Below are 23,625 nucleotides of genomic sequence, written 5' to 3' on the forward strand. Positions count from 1 at the left end.
GAACAACGTTAGAACATATATAATCATGATTGAATCACAAGGATTTTTTTGACTACCTTGGAACACATATATGGATGATTGAATCACTATGATTTTTTTTTGACCTATGCATTAATTTTTATAGCCTTAGAACACATATATACATGCTTGAATCACTATAAAAAAAATTTGACAGCTTTAGAACACATATATGCATGATTGAGTTACTACGAAAGTTTTGTGGCAGCCTTAGAACAGATAAATGCATGATTGAATCAATATGATTTTTTTCTGACAGCCTTAGTACACAAGTGTGACTGATTGAATCACTATGAAATTTTTTTGACAGCCTTAGGACACATAAATGCATGATTGAATCACTATGATGTTTTTATGACAGCCTTAGAACACATGTATGACGGATTGAATCACTATGAAATTTTTTTGGCTGCCTTAGAACAGATGTATGCATGATTGAATCACTATGATTTTTTTTTTATAGCCTAAGAACGCATATATGCAAGATTGAATCACTATGCAATTTTTTTAGAGCATTAGAAGACATATGTGCATGATTAAATCACTTTGAAATTTTTTTAACAACCTCAGAACACATATATACGTGATTGAATCACTATAAGTTTTTTTTGTTAGTAGTTGAAGACATATATACAAGATTGAATCACAATGAAATTTTTAGGACAAACTTAGAAGACATATATTGAAGATTGAATCACTTTGAAATTTTTTCGACCGCACTAGAACACATTATGCATTATTAAATTACATTGAAATTTTTTTAACTGCCTTAGAACACAAATATGCATGATTGAATCACCATGAATTTGTTGTGACAATGTTAGAACACATATATGCATGATTGAGTCACTCTCAAATTTTATTGACAATCTTAGAACACATATATGCATCATTGAATCACTATGAAATTTTTTCGACAGCCTTAGAACACATATATGCATGATTGAATCACTATGAATTTTTTTTTGACAACCTTAGAACACATAATCACTTGATTGAATCACAATGAAATTTTTTTGACAGCCTTAGTACACATATGCATGATTGAATCACTATGGATTTTTTTTTACAGCCTTACAATACATATATGCATGATCAAATCACTATGAATTTTTTTTGACTCCCTCAGAACACATATAGGCAAGATTGAATCACTATGAATTTTTTTTGAAAGCTTTAGAACACATATATGCACGATTGAATCACTATGATTTTTTTGTGACAACGTTAGAACAAATATATGCATGATTAAATCACTATGATTGTTTTTTTGACAACCTTACAACACATATTCGCACGATTGAATCACCTTGAAAGTTTTTTGATAGCCTTAGAACAAATATGCATGATTGAATCACTATAGAATTTTTTTGACAACTTTAGAACACATATATGCATGATTGAATCACTATGAAATTTTTTTGACTCCCTTAGAACACATATAAGCATGATTAAATCACTATAAAATTTTTTGACAGCTTTAAAACATATATATGCATGATTTAATCACTATGAATTTTATTTGACACCTGTAGAACACATATATGCCTGATTAAATCACTATGAAATGTTTTGAACAACATTAGAATGCATATATGCTTGATTAAATAATTATAAATTTTTTTTACAGCATTAGAACATATATAATCATGATTGAATCAAAAGGACTCTTTTTTACAACCTTAGAACACATGTATGGATGATTGAATCTCTATGAAATTTTTTGGACAGCCTTAGAACACATATATGCATGATTGAATCACTATAAAAAAAAATTTACAGCTTTAGAACACATATGTGCAAGATTGAATCGCTATAATTTTTTTTTGATAGCCTTAGAATACATATATGCATGATTGAATCCCTATGAATTGTTTTTGACAGCCTTAGAACACATATACACATGATTGAATCTCTATAAATTTTTTTTGATAGCATTAGAACAAATATATACATGATTAAATCACTATAAAATTTTTTGACAGCTTTAGAACACATATTTGCATGATTGAATCACTATGATATTTTTTGGACAGCCTGAGAACACATAAATGCATGATTGAATCACCATGAATTTTTTTTGATAGCCTTAGAACACATATATGCATGATTGAATCACTATGAAATTTTTTTGACAGCTTTAGAACACATATATACATGATTGAATTTCTATAAAAAAATGTTGACATCCTTAGAACACATATATGCTTCATTGAGTCAATAAATTTTTTTTTGATTGACTTAGAACACATATATGTGAGATTGAATCTCTATGATTTTTTTTTGAAATCCTTAGAACACATATATGCATTATTGAATCTCTATGAAATTTTTTTGATAGCCTTAAAACACATTTATGCATGATTGAATCCCCATGAAATTTTTTTGACAACCTTAGAACACATATATGCATGATTGAATCACTAATTTTTTTTTTTGACAGCCTTAGAACAGATATATGCATGATGAAATAGCTATTAATTTTTTTTTACAGCCTTAGAACACATATATGCAAGATTGAATCACTTTGAAATTTTTTTGATGGCCTTATAATACATACATGCATGATTGAATCACTACAAATTTTTTTGACGGCCTTAGAACACATATATGCCTGATTGAAAAACTTTGAAATTCTTTTGGCTGCGTTAGATTAAATATATGCATGATTGAATCACAATGATTTTTTTTTGACAGCCTTAGAATCCATATATGCATGATTGAGTCAATTTGATTTTTTTTTTACAATGGTAGAACACATATATGCGTGATTGAATCACTGTGAATTTTTTTTGACAGCCTTAGAACACATATATGCATGATTGAATCTCTATGAATTTTTTTTGACAGCTTTAGAACACATATATGCGTGATTGAATCACTCTAAAAAATTTTTGACCATTTTAAAACACATATCTGCAAGTATGAATCACTATGAAATTTTTTTATAGCTTTAGAACACATATATGCATCATTGAATCACTATAATTTTTTTGACGATTTGTTAGAACACTTATATGCATGATAGAATCACTATGAAATTTTTTTGACCGCTCTATAACACATGTATGCATGATTGAATCACTACGATTTTTTATTTACAACTTTAAAACACATATATGCATGATCCTATCATTATGAAATTCTTTTTACAGCTTTTGCACACAAATATGCATGATTGAATCAAAATAAAAAAAAATTGACATCTTTAGAACACATATATGCTTGATTGAATCATTATGAAATGTTCTGAATAGCATCAGAACACATATAAACATCATTAAATAATTATAATTTTTTTTTACAATAGTAGAACATATATAATCATGATTGAATCACTAGGATTTTTTTTACTACCTTGGAACACATATATGGATGATTGAATCACTATGAAATTTTTTTTACAGCTTAGAACATATATATGCATGATTGAATCACTATGCATTTCTTTTTAATGCCTTACAACACATATATGCATGCTTGAATCACAATAAAAAAATTTTGACAGCTTTGGAACACATATATGAATGATTGAGTCACTACAAAATTTTTTTCACAGCCTTAGAACGCATATATGCATGATTGAATCACTTGTATTTTTTTTACAGCCTTAGAACACATAAATGCATGATTGAATCACTATGATTTTTTTTTGACAGCCTTACAACACATATATGCATGATTGAATCACTAATAATTTTTTTTGACAGCCTTAGGATACATATATGCATGATTGAATCACTATGAAATTTTTTTGACAACCTTATAAAACATATATTCATTATTGAATCACTATGAATTTTTTTAAGCAGCCTTAGAACACATATATGCATTATTAAATCACTACATTTTTTTTACAGCATTAGAACATATATATACATGATTGAATCCTTATAATTTTTTTTGACAACCTTAGATTACATACATGCAAAATTAAATCACTACAAATTTTTTTGGACAGCCTTAGAACACATGTACGCATCATTGAATCACTATAAACTTTTTTGGACAACCTTAGAACATATATATGCATAATTGAATCACTATAAAAAATTTTCAACAACCTTAGAACACATATATGCATGATTGAATCACTATGAATTGTTTTTTAACAATCTTATAACACATATATGCCCGATTGAATCACTATGAAATTTTTTTGACAACCTTAGAACACATATATGCATGCTTGAATCACTATGAAATTTTTTGACAGCGTTATAACACATATATGCATGATTGAATCACTATGAATTTCTTCTGACAGCGTTGGAACACATATATGCATGATTAAAATACTATGATTTTTTTTAGAGCCTCACAACACATAAATGCAAGATAGAATCAATATGATTTTTTTTTTACAGCCATAGAACACATATATGATTGATTGAATCACTATGAAATAATTTTAACAAGGCTAGAACACATTTATGCATGATTCAGTAACTATGAATTTTTTTTTACTGCCTTAGAACACATATATACATGATTGAATCACTATTAAATTTTTTTGACAGACTTAGAATGTATATATATATATATTTATATATATATATCTATATATATATATATACAAGATTTAATTTTTGTTGATAGCCTTAGAATACGTATATACATAATTGAATCACTATAATTTTTTTTTTACAGCATTAGAACAAATATGTACATGATTGAATCACTATAAATTGTTTTTTGAAAACCTTAGAACACATATTCGCATGATTGAATCACTACGAAATTTTTTTGACAACCTTAGAACACATATGCATGATTGAATCACTATGGAATTTTTTTGACACGTTTAGAACACATATATGCATGATTGAATCACTATGAAATTTTTTTGACTCCCTTAGAACACATATAAGCATGATTGAATCACTATGAATTTTTTTTGACAGCTTTAAAACACATATATGCTGGATTGAATCACTATGAAAATTTTTTGACAGCTTTAGAACACAAATATGCTTGTTTGAATCACTATAAATTTTTTTGACAGCTCTAGAACACATATATACCTGATTGAATCACTATGAAATGTTTTGAACAACATTAGAACGCATCTATATTTTTTTTTACAGCATTAGAACATATATAATCATGATTGAATCAATAGGATTTTTTTTGACAGCCTTAGAACACATATATGCATGATTGAATCACTATGCATTTTTTTTTACAACCTTAGAACACATATATGCATGCTTGAATCACTATAAAAAAAAATTGACAGCTTTAGAACAAATATATGAATGATTGAATCACTATAAATTTTTTTGACAGCCTTAGAACACATATGCGTGATTGAATCACTATGAATTGTTTTTGACAGCCTTAGAACACATATATACATGATTGAATCTCTACAAAAATTTTTTTGACAGACTTAGAAGACATATATGCAAGATTGAATCACTATGAATTTTTTTGACAGCTTTAGAACACATATATGCCTCATTGAATTACTATAAAAAAAGGTTGACATCCTTAGAACACATATATGCTTGATAGAGTCAATATAATTTTATTTTGACAGACTTAGAACACATATATGCAATATTGAATCTCTAAGAAAAAATTTTGACATCCTTAGAACACATATATGCATGATTGAATCTCTATGAAATATTTTTGACAGCCTTAAAGCACATATATGCAAGATTGAATCCCCATGAAATTTTTTTGACAACCTTAAAACACATATATGCATGATTGAATCAGTAAGAAATCTTTTTGACAGCCTTAGAACACATATATGCACAATTGAATTACTATTAATTTTTTTTTACAGCCTTAGAACACATATATGCACGATTGAATTACTATTAAATTTTTTTTACACCCTTAGAACACATATATGAATGATTGAATCACTATAAATTTTTTTAGACAGCTTTAGAACATATATATGCATGTATGAATCATCGTGATTTTTTTTACGGCCTTAGAACACTTATATGCATGATTGAATCACTTTTTGACAGCTTTAAAACACATATATGCATGAGTGAATCACTTTCAAATTTTTTTGACAGCTTTAAAACACATATATGCATGATTGAATCACTTTGAAATTTTTTTGATAGCTTTAGAACACATATGCATGATTGTATCACATTGAAATTTTTTTGACTGCCTTAGATCAAATATATGAATGATTGAATCACCATGAAATTTTTTTGACAGCCTTAGAAGCCATATATGCATGATTGAATCAATTTGATTTTTTTTTGACAATGGTAGAACACATATATGCGTGATTGAATCGCTAAGAATTTTTTTTTACAGCCTCAGAACACATATATGCATGATTGAATCTCTATGAATTTTTTTGACAGCTTTAGAACACATATATCGATGATTGAATAACTATAAAAAAAATTACCACGTTAGAACACATATATGCATGATTGAATCACGATGAATTTTTTTTACAGATTTAGAACACATATATGCATGATTGAATCACTATAATTTTTTTTTTGAAAATGTTAGAACACTTATATGCATGATTGAATCACTATGAAATTTTTTTAACAGCTCTAGAACACATGTATGCATGATTGAATCACTATGAGTTTTTTTTTACAACTTTAAAACACATATAAGCATGATTGAATCACTATAAAAAAAATTTGACACCCTTTGAACACATATATACCTGATTAAATCACTATGAAATGTTTTGAATAGCATTAGAATGCATACATACATGATTAAATAATTATGAAATTTTTTTACAACATTAGAACATATATAATCATGATTAAATCACTAGGATTTTTTTTGACAACCTTAGAACACATATATGGATGATTGAATTACTATGAAATTTTTTTGACCGCCTTAGAACATATATATGCATGATTGAATCACTATGCATTTTTTTTACAGCCTTAGAACACATATGTGGTGGCTTGAATTACTATAAAAAAAATTTGATAGCTTTAGAACACATATATGCATGATTGAATCACTACGAATTTTTTTTGACAGCCTTAGAATGCATATATGCATGATTGAATCACTGCAATTTTTTTTGACAGCCTTAGAACACATATATGCATGATTAAATCACTATGAAATTTTTTGGACAGCCTTAGAACCCATATAGGCATGATTGAATCACTTTGAATTTTTTTTGACAGACTTAGAATATATATATACATAATTGAATGTTTTTTGATAGTTCTAGAATACATATTTACATGATTGAATCACTACAATTTTTTTTTACAGCATTAGAGCAAATATATACATGATTTAATCACTATAAATTTTTTGACAACCTTTGAACAGATATATGCAAGATTGAATCACTATGAAATTTTTTGGACAGCCTTAGAACACATATATGCATGATTGAATCACTATGAAAATTTTTTGACAGCCTTGGGACACATATATGCGTGATTGAATCCTTACAAATCTTTTTTGATAGCCTTAAAACACATATATACATGATTAAATCACTATGAATTTTTTTGGACAGCCCTAGAACACATATATGCAGGATTGAATCACTATGAAATTTTTTTGACAACTATCTGAAACATATTTGCATGATTGAATCACTATGAATTTTTTTAGATAGCCTTAGAACACATATATGCATGATTAAATCACTATAAATGTTTTTTACAGCATTAGAACATATATATACATGATTGAATAACTATAAATTTTTTTTGACAACCTTAGAATACTTATATGCAAGATAATATCACTACAAAGTTTTATGGACAGCCTTAGAACACATATATGCATGATTGAATCATTATGTAATGTTTTGGACAACCGTAGAACATATATATGCATGATTGAATCACTATAAAAAAATTTCAACAACCTTAGAATACATATATGCATGATTGAATCACTATGAATTTTTTTAACAACCTTATAACACATATATGCATGATCGAATCACTATGAATTTTTTTTGACAACCTTAGAACACGTATATGCATGATTGAATCACTATGAAATTCTTCTTACATTGTTGGAACACATATATGCATGATTAAAACACTATGAATTTTTTTTGACAGCCTCACAACACATAAATACATGATTGAATCATTATGAAATTTTTTTGACAGCCTTAGAAGACATATATGCATGTTTCAATCAATATGAATTTCTTTTTATAGCATTAGAACACATATATGCATGTTTGTGTCTCTATGAATTTTTTTTGACTGCCATAGAACACATATATGCATGATTGAATCACTATAAAACTTTTTTGTCAGCCTTAGAACACATATATGCATGATTAAATCACTATGAAATAATTTTAACAAGGTTAGAACACATATATGTATGATTGAGTAACTATGAAAATTTTTTGACAGCCTTAGAAAACATATATGCATGATTGAATCAATATCAATTGTTTTTGACAGACTTAGAATATATATATATATATATACAAGATTTAATTTTTGTTGACAGCCTTAGAATACATATATACATGATTGAATCACTACAAATTGTTTATGACAACATTAGAACAAATATATACTTGATTGAATCACTAGACAACCTTAGAACACATAGATGCAAGATTTAATCACTATGAAATTTTTTTGACAGCCTTAGAACACATATATGCATGATTGACTCGCTATGAAATTTTTTTGACAGCCTTAGAACACATATACGCAAGATTAAATCACTATGAAATTTTTTGACAACCTTAGAACACAAATTTGCATGATTGAATCACTATGAAATTTTTTTGACAGCCTTATAAAACATATATGCATGATTGAATCACTATGAAATTTTTTCCCCAGCCTTAGAACACATATATGCATGATTGAATCACTATGATTTTTTTTTTGATATCCTTAGAACACATATATGCAAGATTAAATCACTACAATTTGTTTTGACAGCCTTAAAACACATATGTGCATGATTGAATCACTTTGAGTTTTTTTTTATGACGTTAGAACACATACGTGCATGATTAAATCACTATGAAATTTTTCTGACGATGTTACAAGACATATATACATGATAGAATCCCTATAAAATTATTTTGAAAACTTTAGAACAAATATATGCAAGATTAAATCACTATAAAATTTTTTGGACGGCCTTAGAACACATATATGCATGATTGATTCACTATGAAATTTTTTTGGACAGACTTAAAACACATATATGCAAGATTTAATCACTATGAAATTTTTTTAACAACCTTAGAACACATATATGCTTGATTGAATCACTATGAATTTTTTTTGACAACCTTATAACATATATGCATGATTGAATCACAATGAAATTTTTTTGACAACCTTAAAATACATATATGCATGATTGAATCACTATGAAATTTTTTGGCCAGCCTTATAACAAATATATGCATGATTGAATCACTATTAAATTTTTTTGACATCCTTAGAACACATATAAGCCTGATTGAATCACTATGATTTTTTTTTAACAAACTTAGAATAGATAGATGCATGATTGAATCACTATGAAATATTTTGCACTGCCTTAGAAGACATATATGCAAGATTGAATCACTTTGAAATTTTTTGGACTGCACTAAAACACATATATGCATGATTAAATCACTCTGAAATTTATTTAACATCCTTAGAACACATATATGCAAGATTGAATCACTATGAATTTTTTGTGACAATATTAGAATACATATATGCATGATTGAGTCACTCTGTTATTTTTTTGACAATCTTAGAACACATATATGATTCATTGAATCACTATGAAATTTTTTCGCTGTCACATGAATGTCAATGGGAAAATTGTTCATATGTCAAGGTATAAATGATAGGGAGATGGAAGATGACATATATATACTTATATACATATCTATGTATATATGCATATATGTATATACGTATGTATATATATATATAGGTGTTCATATATGTACATATATATGTGGTATATACAAATTGTGGTTGGAAATGAGTGCAAGTGTTGTAGTGAAAGGACCATGTAGATGAATGGCAGCACACAACAACTGGGAGTTGTGTATATGCTGGAAGGTGGTGACAAGGTGCAACTATATGAGAGGGGAGGTGTAAATGACTATGCAGGGTGTTCTGGCAGAACACACATAGCTCCTAGTATGAAGATACTATGCAAAGTGAACCAAACATCTAGTCTCAAAACCACTTCATATGCAATGGGCAATGAACAGAAAATCTGATACGGCCCACTTGGGCAGTCTTACCAACAGGCAAGGGTGTGATCTAACAATAAGCGGATCAAGGCAATCTGAGCCAATCCAGCAAAATATTTTCAGTCAACATTTTAGACCAAACTCGATCAGCCGTATTGAAATGAGATACTGCTACCGATCGACGCCGACGCAACCACCTACTCCCGCAAGAACCTCAAGCTCTACCTTGCCTTCAACAACGCTGCCTACCCCGCCCTCTGCATCGACTACCTCAAGCTCGTCTTCTCCGACTTCCCCTACCGCTACCTCGCCATCTCCCTCTTCAACCTCTACCTTGCCTTCCTCAACTACACCGGCCTCACCATTGTCGGCTGCATGGCCGTCGCCCTCGCCGCCATCTCCTTCGCCCTCTTCGTCCTCCTCCTCTTCATCTCCATCCTTAAGATCAGGCCCTCTTGTCTTCCTCATCTACTTTGAGGTCTCCTGAGGGACAGGGACGAGGACGGGGGCGGGGACAGGCAACAAGGCGGGGGCGGGGATGAGGCGGGGTTGGGCACGGGGATGGGGATTAGTATTTTGAGACGGGGCGGAGGTGGAGGTCCAAAGTTCCCCCCGCCACGGGGATGGACCGGGGATGGAGGTTGAATTTTTGAGACGGGGCAGGGCTGGAGACCCTGTCCCCCGCCCCTACCCCGGTCCACTGTCATCCCTAACCATTACTTCATCTTCTCTTTTAGCCATGCCAAGACAAGTTTCTTCTTGGCATATTTCGGCAATGACATCTTCTAAGGGAAGTAAAGATGTCTTATGAAGGAGAAAATATCTTGTTCAAACTCTGAACGTAATCCATATAAAAATTGAAAAAATTGTTCTTTTTTCATTTGTTCCCGCCTAAGTTCCATGTCTTTGATGGCCACCCACTTAGGCTCTAATAGTGCCAATTCATCTCAAAGAGGGGATAATACACTAAAGAAGTCACAGACACCTATGTCACAGGGACTCGACCAACTGGGTGATGCACCCGCGTCGACGCGATGCGACCCACAATAAACGCATACATGCACAACACAGTGGTTGTATTAGTTAGCGCTGCCACGCAAGCGCAGCCACGATGGAAGGCCACACTCGCCAGCATGGGATGTAAATGCATTTTTTTCAATAAGCAATGCCAGTCGGTTTTGCCACTTCAGCTGAGTATTCAACAGACCAGTCAGTGGACGGTTGAGAATGCTTCATATCAGGTTATCTAAGTACAGTGAATGAGATCCAAGGGCGCCTTCTAGATGAACAAGTTCAATGTATGGGAGCTGAGTGCCACCTCAGATGGGCGGGTTCAATGCATGTGCGCCTGTGGGTGGGCTGGGACCACTTAAGCAGTTAGAAAACTGTTGTGGTATTCCTTGGCCGGTTTCTGTTATTTCTCAACCTATAAATAAGGCTCTTGTACAAGCATTTGTATCTTTTGAAAAAAATTGAATGAACCTAGACTTCGGTCTTTGGAAAGAGTTTATTCTCTTTGGTGCCTTGTGCATTCGGTTCTCGGTTAGGGAAATATGGGATTTGGCGTCTGCGTCAGTCCTTGGGTCAATCCTCACTAGTCTGAAGCTGGTGGAATTGGAATCAAATTTGGTCCAGTGCTTTGAACCTAGACATGATTCAACGTACATCTGGGGTTTCTGCGGATTCTTTGAAGCTACACGTTGATAAGAAGATGTCAAGAGCGTTCTTCCTCACCCGAACAATCGGTGAGTGCCTGACCTTTTCTCATTCGGTTTCAGCTTGATTCGGCAAGAACTTTCACTGGGTATCCTTTTGCATGTGTATTCACTTACCAAATCAATGAGGACTTCAACCAGCCTATTGACGAGCAATCTACCGCTGTGTGAGACCTTTCACTATGTTCTCAAACATAAGGAGGTTTTTCGGCAAGTAATCGTCGAATGCCTTGAGCATAGGAGGTTTAATGCCTCCTAGTCGGTGATGCTACAGTAAGGTCACAGGCCCAGGATCGTGCCATTCGCAGCCTTGGACACACACTCGGTCTGAGTGTCAAGGCCTTGTGTCGCGACAGCTGCCGTCGTGACTGTGTAACACTCAGTGCACAAGAAACCACGCATGCTGTTAGGTGTGCATCCCTCACGCGCATAGCAACAACGTAGCGCACGTAACTTGCACGCGCCCCGCATGCCACCGTGCGAGCGCTTGCCGCGTGTTTGCCCGTTTTGTCGTGCAAACCTCCTTGAGCGCAAACCTCCTGTGCGCGCTCATCTGCCCTGCCGCGCAACTGATCGCCCTGTCGTGCGCTCATCCACCTTGCCGCGCATCTATCCACCTTGCCCCGTGCTCATCTGCCCTGCTGCACATACCTTCCGTGTGTGCACAGCCACACAGCCGCACATGCCCTTCATCCCGCGCACCTCGCTTCACTGCGCGAGCTCCTTTCACGCGGATTGTCTCCCGCATACATCCTGCTGCACTGTCTACCGCACTGCGCACCAGTGCAGCATGCGCAACACGCACCAGACTTGAGCGGAGAACCTCTTTGCACCTAGACGTGCAGAACAGTGAACTGTCTTTTGTGACAATGAGACTAAATTGGCTGAATGTTGCTCGACCGATTGTGGCCTGAATTTCGAGCTAAAATTTGAGAAAGCTCCTAAGTGCAATTTTGATAGATTTTTGCTAAGCCTTGTAAGCTGGCATTGAGCTAGACGAAGCCCCCGATTCGCCTTGTAATTGCGTAGAGTGATTAGTGGAAATCACAACTCACGCACACACTCACAAGTGGCATCAAGTACAAGGTCGAAAAAGTGAGAGGAGCTAAAAAGAATAGCTCAACAACTCCAAACTTTCACGCTAAGAGACTATAGAGACCATGAGCAAGGTCCTTGCATTCCGAAAATGGATTCGAAAAGGTTCGAGAACGGATGAGTGTTCTAGTTCTCATTTTGGAGAAGAAAGATTGACAAGATCTTTCTATGTTGAGATGCAAGCCAAATTCATGAAGAAGCTCTCTCATATGGCTGAGGAGTCCAATTCGAGAATGGAGAAACTTGAGTTGCTCATGCTTCAACTCACTCAAAATGTGAATGCTATGGTGAGAGGAAAAGAGCAAATGACTCCAAGGCAAAACCGTGAGGATCAGTTTAGAAATGAAGAAGGGGATAATGAGGTTCCTCCTAGGATTTTCATTCAAAAAGCAAAAATCAAGGTAGAGCTACCTAATTTCAAAGGGAAAACCCGGAAAGAATGGTTGTTTAAAGTCATTCATTACTTCACTTGCCATCAAACTCCCAATGATCGGAAGATTGACGAAGCTATATCACAGTTGGAGGGAAATGCTTTATGTTGGTATTCTTGGTATGAAATCATGTTTGGGAAGCTGGATTGGCCAACCTTCCAAAAAGAACTAGTAGAAAGATTTGGCTCTACACTTATGGTCAATCATAGTGTCTCCTTAAAGCAACTTAAGCAAAAGGGAACGCTAGATGAATATCAAAGCAAATTTGAAGAAGTATGTTCAATGCTTCCTCCTATGGACCAAGGGGCCTTGTTTGGTTCTTATGTAGAGGGTCTAAAAGACGAGTTGAGAATAGAAGTGCTTGCGGCTAATGTGCATACTATACGCGAAGCTTACAAAGTCGGCAAACTTTTTGAAGAGAAAATCAAGCTAAGTGCTTCGATTCACAAGTGGAAAGGTAAAGTCAATCCCAAGTTTGTCAAAACAAATCGAAGAGAAGATGGCAAAAGAGGAGGCTTGGTTAAGCCTAAAACCGAGTATGTGACTCAGTCACAACTCGATAAAAAAAAAAAAATCGAAGAGAAGATGGCAAAAGAGGAGGCTTGGTTAAGCCTAAAACCGAGTATGTGATTCAATCACGACTCGATGAAAAAAGAAAAAAAGGTAAGTGTTTTCGATGCGGAGAGTTGTGGAACCCAAGTCATAAATGCAAAAACTTGAAAATTCTCCAAATCCAAGAGGAGGAGGAAAGCGAAGAATCCGAAGAAGAAACACTAGAAAATGAGAGTTATCATGCATTATCAAGGAATGCTAGTCCTAATTCGATGAAGCTTGAAGGCAAGCTTAATGGGCACAAAGTTCAAGTATTGGTAGACACGGGGGCAACACACAGTTTTATCAAGGAAGGAATGGCCTTAAAAACGGGTTGCCAAATTAAGGAACATCCAGTGTTTCAGGTTTTCATTGGTGATGGTGGAAGTCTACAATGTACTCATGTTTGGAAAGATGCTCCACTCATGTTCAATCAAACCAAGTTCTTGGTAGATCTCTATCTACTTCCAATTCAAGGGATGGATGTGGCCTTAAGAATCACATGATTTAAACAGTTGGGAAAAGTCTCATGGGATTTCGGTAACATGGAAATGAGTTATAAAAAGGGGAATGAATACGGCATTCTAAAAGCAAGTAATTCGAAAGATAGTGAAACTAGAGAAGTACTTCAAACATTGAGGTCAACCAAGAGGGCCATTTTGTGTTTGGTTAAAAAGATTGAAACAAAAGAAGACCAAACTAACATTTCGAGTGATTTGGCTCAAGTATTAGAAGAGTTCCAAATGGTATTCAAGGAACCTAAGGAATTGCCTCCACCAAGGTCCCAAGATCATCATATTGTGTTAGATGAGAATTCCAAACCGGTGAACGTTCGACCATATCGTTATGTGGTTACTAAAAAAGAAGCAATGAAAGAAATGGTAAAAGAAATGCTTGAGAGTGGAATTATCAGGCCAAGTTCCAGTCCATTTTCGTCTCTAGTGTTATTAGTAAAAAAGAAAGATAATACATGAAGATTTTGTATTGATTACCGAGCACTCAACAATATCACGGTTAAGGATAAACATCCCATACTGGTTATTGAAGAATTGCTTGATGAATTGCATGGAGCAAAATATTTCTCCAAGTTAGATTTAAGGGCCGGGTATCATCAAATCAGAATGGCCAAAAATGACATCTACAAAACTGCTTTTCGAACTCATGACGGACAATATGAGATCCTTGTTATGCCTTTTGGTCTTACAAATGCTCCTGCGACATTCCAAAGAACAATAAATGATATCTTTAGACCATTCCTAAGGAAGCTCATTTTGGTATTTTTTGATGATATTTTCATCTACAACAAAAGCTGGGAGGAGCATCTACTTCACGTAAAAGCGACATTAAGGATCCTTAAGGAAAATACCCTATAAGCCAAGATGTCTAAATGTGAGTTTGGGTTACCTCAAGTTATGTATCTTGGACATATTGTTTCAAAGGAAGGGGTGATGCCAGATCCTGATAAAATCAAGAATATGATAGAATGACCTATACCAAAGTTAGTTAAAATGTTAAGAGGTTTCCTCGGGTTGACAGGGTATTACAGAAGGTTCATCAAGGGTTATGGAATTATTTCCGCCCCCCTTACACAGTTATTAAAGAAGAATGCATTCGAGTGGAACGAAAAAGCCAATCAAGCATTCAAATCGCTGAAAGAAGCCATGTCTAGTGCTTCAGTCTTATCATTACCAGATTTTTCAAATGAGTTTTAAATCGAAACCGATGCAAGTGACTATGGAATTAGGGCAGTCCTCTTACAAAATGAACATCCTATTGCATTACTGAGTAAAGCTATACCCAAAAAGGTGAACCCCATGAGTGCCTATGATAGGGAAATGCTTGCTATGGTATTGGAAATTGAGAAATGAAGACCGTACATTCTTGGAAGAAGATTCAAAGTAACAACTGACCACCACAGTCTCAAATACTTGATAGAACAACGAATAACTACAGTCAGTCAACAAAGGTGGATTGTAAAGCTACAAAGCTATGATTTTTAAATAGAATACAAAAAATGGTCATGTAACAAGGTAGCCGATGCATTGTCGCGCATGTGTGACGACAACCATTGTGAAAATAAATATGGCTTTGAGGACAAAGGATAGGCGGAGAATGGTGGACTAATGCGACCCATAGTAAACACATAGATGCCCAACACAGTCGGTTGCGTTAGTCAGTGCTGCCATGCAAGCGCCGCCACGACGGAAGGCTGCACTTGCCAGCGTGAGATGTAAATGCATTTTTTCAATAAGCAATGCCAGCCGGTTTTGCCACTTCAGTTGAGTATTCAGCAGGCCAGTCAGTGGACGGTTGAGAATGTGCCACATCAGATTGTCTAAGTACAGTGAATGAGATCCAAGGGCGCCTTCCAGATGAATAGGTTCAATGTATGAGAGCTGAGTGCCGCCTCAGCTAGGCGGGTTCAATGCATGTGCGCATGTGAGTGGGCTGGGATCACTTAAGCAGTTAGAAAACTACTGTGGTATTCCTTGGCTGGTTTCTGGTATTTCTCAGCCTATAAATAAGACTCTTGTACAAGCATTTGTATTACTTGAAAAAATTTGAATGAACGTAGACTTTGGTCTTTGGAAAGAGTTTATTCTCTTTGGTGCCTTGTGCATTCGGTTCCTGGTTAGGGAAATATGGGATTTGGCGTCTACGTCAGTCCTTGGGTCAATCCTCACTAGTCTGAAGCTGGTGGAATTGGAATCAAATTTGGTCCAGTGCTTTGAGCTTAGACCTGATTCAACGTACATCTGGTGTTTTTGCGGATTCTTTGAAGCTACACGTTGATAAGAAGATGTCAAGAGCATTCTTCTTCACCCGAACAATCGGTGAGTGCCTGACCTTTTCTCATTCGATTTCAGCTTGATTCAGCAAGAACTTTCACTGGGTATCCTTTTGCATGTGTATTCACTTACCGGATCAACAAGGACTTTAACCGGCCTATTGACGAGCAATCTGCCGCTGTGTGAGACCTTTCACTATGTTCTCAAACATGGGAGTTTTTCCAAAAAGTAATCGCCGATTGCCTTGAGCATAGGATGTTTAACGCCTCCTAGTCGGTGATGCTATAGTAAGGAGGTCACAGGCCCAGGATCATGCCATCCGCACCCTTGGACACACACTCGGTCTGAGTGTCAAGGCCTTGTGCCGCGACAGCTGCTGTCGCAACTGTGCAACACTCGGCGCACAAGAGACCATGCACGTTGTCAGCTGCGCATCCCTCACGTGCATAGCAACAATGTAACACACGTAACTTTCATGCGCCCTCCATGCCACTGCGCGAGCGCTTGTCGCGCGTTTGCTCGCTCTGCTGTGCAAACCTCCCAGAGCACACAACTCTTGTGCGCACTCATCCGCCCTGCCACGCAACTGATCGCCCTACCGCACATCCATCCGCCCTACCGCGCGCTCATCCGCCTTGCTGCACATACCTTCGGTGTATGCACAGCCACACCGCTGCACACACCCTCGCTTCATCGCGTGAGCTCCTTTCACGCGCATTGTTGGCTGCGTACAACATCCTGTTGCACTGTCTACCGCATTGCGCACCAGTGCAACATGCGCAGCACACACCAGACTTGAGTGGAGAACCTCCCTACACCTAGACGTACAAAACAGTGAACTGTCCTATGTGACAGTGAGACTAAATTGGCTGAATGTAGCCCGACCGGTTGTGGCCTGAATTTTGAGCTAAAATTTGAAAAAGCTCTCAAGTGAAATTTTGATAGATTTTTGCTAAGCCTTGTAAGCTAGCATTGAGCTAGACGAAGCTCCCGATTCGCCTTGTAATAGCGTAGAGTGATTAGTGGAAATCACAACTCACGCACACACTCACAAGTGGCACCGAGTACAAGGTCGAAAAAGCGAGAGAAACTAAAAAGAATAGCTCAACAACTCCAAACTTCCGCGCTAAGAGACTATAGAGACCTTGAGCAAGGTCCTTGCCTTCCGAAAATGGATCCGAAAAATATGGTCCCACCGTGCGTCACCCGGTGCGGTCAACTTGACCCTAGGTGCGGTCAACACACTTAGGGTCATTTATGTCCAACTTTTGGACTATATATATATATATATATATATATATATATATATATATATATATATATATATATATATATGTGGCACCTCTGCACCCAAGATTTTTGAAAGTGTCGCACCCGCACCCATGTGACATAGACAAACACTCATGTTCCCTTGCTTAGTTCTAATTTTTTCTTGCTAAGTAATATTGTCTTGCAAGATCTTTTTTAGTGAACATGCCTTTCATAAATAACCAAGCTTCATTTGCCTTTCTAAATTTTGCAATATTAGCACAAATTTGTTAAAAATAAAGTGTAACATATATATAATAATAATATTATATTATTATATATATATTTTCCTCTTTATTATTTTTTCTTTTGCTTTATTTTCTATTTCTTAAATATCTAGTTCAACTTGAACTGGACATACTGTTTAGTCAAATTCCTAGTTATAGTCGTTGGACCCTTGTCCAACGTCTATATTTAGAGATGTTGGACAAGGGTCCAATGACTCTAATGAGAGCTCAAAATGAGCTCTCCTCCTCTCCTTCCATATTATATAAATAGGGGTGTTCCCCCCCCCCCTCCAATAATGTAATTCAATGCTTCTTAAGCATTTTGTTTATTAATAAAGTTTTTTTATTTTATTATTGTGTTCTTTCCTTTATACTCTTCCATGGGTTTTGCTTGAAGTGTCTTTTAGACATTCTTTTGGTGGATCCAAGTGCTTTTATGGAGGACCACCATTTCATTACATGGTACCAGAGCAACGGAGACCGTAGATCTTGAAGTGCTTCCACCTCGATTTTCGTGCCTCATTTGCAAAAGGTGTTTCATCACCTTGTTCTCGACTCAAGAAGATTTGTTTAAAGAAAGAAGGACTTGCGCTACAAAAATTTGTTTGGTTCCTCTCTCTTACTCTCTCATCTACTCTTTTCTCTCCCTCTTCTCTCATCTATTCCTTTCTTACCCTTGTAAAAGATGGATGGCAATGATAAGATCATCATCGTACCCATGAAGCTAAACAATACTAATTATGTAATGTGGGCTTTGATTATGAAGCACCACTTTTAGGGTAAAGGATTATGGGGTATAGTGGATGGTTTTGATTTGGAACCTAAACTATCTCTTACTAACAAAGAGAGTGATAAAGAGGTTCCTCTAACAGAAGAGGAGAAGAGCAAGGAATTAGCCATTTATGAAAAGAAATGAAAAGAATGGAGGATAGGGCATGTAAAAATTATGTCATGGCTAATAAATAGCGTAGACATTAAAAAATGCTCGTCTTACCAAATTCGAGCATGCCGATAAAGCTTGAGAATATCTTAAAAATATGTATTTCCTTAAAGACATTGCACGTGTGCAATTTACAAGACAAAGTTCGGACAATGACTCAAAAAGACAAAACCATTCGAGCATATTATAATGAGTTGTTCGAACTTTGGGAAGAGTTGGCTCTTCTTAAGCCTAAATGGCATTGTGTCGAAGATATCGAGCTTCGCCAAAAGCAACTCTATATGGAACATTTCTATCAGTTTGTGAATGGTTTGAGGCTGGAGTTTCAATCCACCAAATCAGCCCTTTTACATCGTAGAACAATTTCTTCTATTATCGATACTATCAAAGAGTTTACCATGGAGGAGAATAGGCTAAAAAAAATACTTCTAAAGTTGATGATTATTTTGTTCTAACAGTGTCTAGACCTAAAAATCATACACTTACTTATAGGCCGCATCATTTTGCAAAACAAATAGTGACTTTGACAAAAGAAAAGCCAGTCATTTGTCATCACTGTCATGAACCAGGGGCACTATAGGCCTCAATGTCCAAAGTTAAAAAGAAGAGACGAAAAAAAAGTTGCATAAGTTGATCTTAGTCAAAAGATCAAGATGCACTTGTTTTTATTGCTCAATTGATGAAAATTCTTCAACATCTTCTCAAAGGGGTATCCTCCTCAATTGAAATTTCAACTAGAGTGACTGTTGTATCTCTCTCCGATCCAGGTATCTTTCCTTGGCTTTTAGATTCTGATGCTTCTTTTCACATGACCCCAAATGTCGATAGCCTATCCATGTCGTTGTTTCCTTTCGGCTTGGGGGCAGAGCCCCCTGTCTTTGTTTTTTCTGGCCAGCAGGGGGCTTCGCCCCCTGCTGTTGTCTCTTCTTGTCAGGAAGGGAGGGCGAAGCCCTTGCTTGAGTGTTTCTTCTGGCGATAGGGGGGTCTCCGCCCCCTGTCGTGTTCCTCCTTTGTCAGGCAGGGCGGGGCGGGGCGGGGCGGAGCCCCCTGCCTGTGTCTTTTTCTTTGGCTGGCAGGGGGCCCCTGCCATTATGTTTTCTTTTGGACGGTAGGGGTGGGTTCCACCCCTTGCCTGTCTTTATCGTTTCTCCCTGTGGACGCAGAGGGAGGGCTGGGACCCTCCCTGTCGCCCTATTCTTGCGAGGGAAGGGCTGAGCCTTCCCTGTTTTCCCCCTATCGCAGGGAAGGGGCCAAACCCCTCCCTGTGTTTTGCCCTTGTGGAAGAGGGGTCGGGCCCTTCTTCTCCTTTTTCTTCCCTTTTTTTTGTTTTCCCCAATCATCAGAGTTAGAGAAAAAGGGGCTACCATAATTATCTTAGGTGGTAGTTGCCTGACACTTCTGCAGAAGTTGGATGCATTCATGGGCCTTATTTTTGCCTTTGGGGACTTACTCTCTTGGTCGCTGGCCATCCCCTTAGGAGTAGACTCAGTCAGTCATTCGGGGTAGCATAAAATACATGGCATAATGGACCCTCGAATTGATTTTGGTTGTTTCTACGTTTCGTGCCTTATGCGTACCCATAATGGCCAACTAATAATTAGAACAAAAATATGATTGGCTCACACCACTGTTAGACTTGCACTTTGGTAGTGTTACGATAGTTAGTTTGCTTTTGAGCTTGGTTATCTGTTTTACCTTACTACTTTTGATAGTCAATGAAATGTATGGTTGGCCTTGTGGTAACTGTATGATTAGCTTGGTTATAACTGCTTATAGTTAATTATGTTATAACTGCTTGTGGCTAGTATTTGCCCTCATTCTTGTGGAATGAAATCAATTTTATCATGGACATATGCTTGCACAGTTATGAACATGCTTTATATTAGTTGTTCTTTCTGTTCTTTTGCGTACGTACCGGTTTTATGTGAAACTGACCCATTTTATGGGTGCAGGTGACGAGTAGGTTCTCCATACAGTCGGTGGCATGGTGCAACATGGATCAAGGCCTCATTTTTCTTTCTGGCGTCCTGGCTGCTTGTTTTGGGTTTTGTACTTTTGCTCCCAGGGGAGGAAGACCCCAAATCTTGTACAAGCTGAAATGTTTATCAGTAAAATATACCTTTTTGTTCACTAACTGCTTTGCTATAAATTGTTTCACTGGGTTTTTGTGCTAACACGCTCAGAAGATCAACGTGTTTCCTTTTAAAAGAAAGTCTGCTACGCTAAAAGTTTTTGCTTTACAAACTTTGAATTTCAAAAGGATTTTACTAAATATTTTCTTAATTACAAGTTGAACTTTTGGGGCGTTACAACTTTTGTATTAGAGCCAGGACATGAAGAGTTGAGCCTTGACCATCGAGCATCCCATCGCATTGTAAGTAGGCCTCTGTTATTGTTAAGTATTTAATGTTTGTAAACTAAAATATTGTTTTTGCTTTGTCAATGCTTTTGTTTGATGTATCCGTCGGCTGGTCCTAGTGGCTGTCACGGCAGAGGCACACGTAAAATGCGTGCCCGTTCTGTTAGAGGGGGGCTCTTCATAGAAAGAGAAGGACATAGAATGTCCTGGATGGATTACTGGGCTAACCGCCCACCCCCACCGACCTTTACGGACGAGTTGGGCATTCCATTGCTGTTAGATTTTCTAATACCGTTGGCAGCAACTTGGGCTTTGGTATATGCCAGGACGGATGGGTGTGTGCCTTCCCATGTTCGGGTGAACCGACATGCTACGCCAGAAGCGTCGGGAGGCGACGATCCTCTAGAAGTCTAGGTTGAGTGTGTCTTCTATGGTGATTTGGGGTACACCCTAGACTCTTGTCTCCTCAAGGCTAAACGCGATGAGGCTTTTGCGGCTCAGAGATTTGCAAAAACTACCATTCCAGACCCGAACATGCCGGATCTACCACTAGCGGTCGTCGAGCAGCCATTGCCCCCAGTAGCTCCTGAGGGCCATGTATTCCCAATAGATATTGTTGACTCCTTGATAAACATTTCAGATTCGACTGTGAGCGGCTCAGGCTCACCACAATACATGCCTGCAATGCCGCTTTATAGGGAAGAGACTTCCTTCGACGAGCCACTCCCTTCCACCCCTCGGTGCAGGTTTAGGCGCACGGGTGATAAGAGGGAGTACTTTCGGCAATTCATTAGTCATCCCTAGATGAAGTTAGCATTTGTCTAGTTTTTGTATGGGAGTCTGCAAACTCCATTGCAGATAAATCTTTTCTTTTTGGCCTGTGCACTAGCATCGCTGAAATTGTGTATTAGATACACTTGTAATGACCTAAGAGTTATAAAGTATTATGCTTTTTCTATCAAATTTGATGCATTTTGTCTGTACCTTATGGTTATTTTTAAGGATGGTGCGGAGTTCGAGTAGGGATTCGACCGACGACTGGTCAGTGCAAAGGGGATTTGTAATGGATTCCATTAATACGTTAGCCGAAGCGATCAGGAGTCAGGTCGCTGCCCAAGGGAATATGGCTCCTTCCACATAGCAGAGGGTTACTTTTGAGAAATTTTTGAAGATGGACCTTCCAATTTTTGCTGGCAAGGTGGACCCTGATGTAGCTGAGCATTGAGTTAAGGAGATTGAAAGAGTTTTTCAGGTCCTCTCGGTCCCTGACGAGAGGAAGACTTTGTTCAGGTCCTTTTGGCTAAAGGATGAGGCGCGAGAATGATGAGATCCCACTCGGAAGGTACAATTTTTTAGTATCGAGGTGGTTCCCTGGGATGCCTTCAAAATAGCATTCTTCGAGAACTACTTCCCCCCTCATACGAGGGAGAAATAGAAGATTGAGTTTTTGGAGTTGTGCCAGGGCATCCTACTTTTGGGCGAGTACGTCGCCAAATTTCAGCGATTGGAACACCATTATCCCAACCTTTTTGGGGACGAGCATGAGCGGGCAGGAAAGTTCATTAGAGGCCTGAAGGAAGGGCTCAAACCTAATGTCCTTATGAGTATGCCCGCGACCTTCTCTGCGGCTGTTGCAACAACCACTCTTCTCAGTGAAGACTGAGAGTGTTCGAAGAACACTCCGACCAGGAAGCCACCTGTGACAGGTGGCTAACAGAAGGTGTTAAATTGTAATACTAAATCAATGTAATTGTATATATATTTTATATATATAGGAAGATACATGCACAAATATATTTCATATATATGTACATATATATATATATATAATATTTATTTCTCATAATAGTCAGAGGGGTAGTTTAGTCATTTTGCATATATCCATTTATTGGATATATTGTAATTTCCTTTCCTTTTATTTTTTATTTTTCTTTTATTTCTTATTTTCTTTTTTGTAAACCTAGGTTAGTGT

The sequence above is a fragment of the Nuphar pumila genome, chromosome 7 (assembly GCF_984573655.1).
Source record: "Nuphar pumila chromosome 7, dmNupPumi1.hap1.1, whole genome shotgun sequence".
In the NCBI taxonomy this organism is placed as follows: Eukaryota; Viridiplantae; Streptophyta; class Magnoliopsida; order Nymphaeales; family Nymphaeaceae; genus Nuphar; species Nuphar pumila.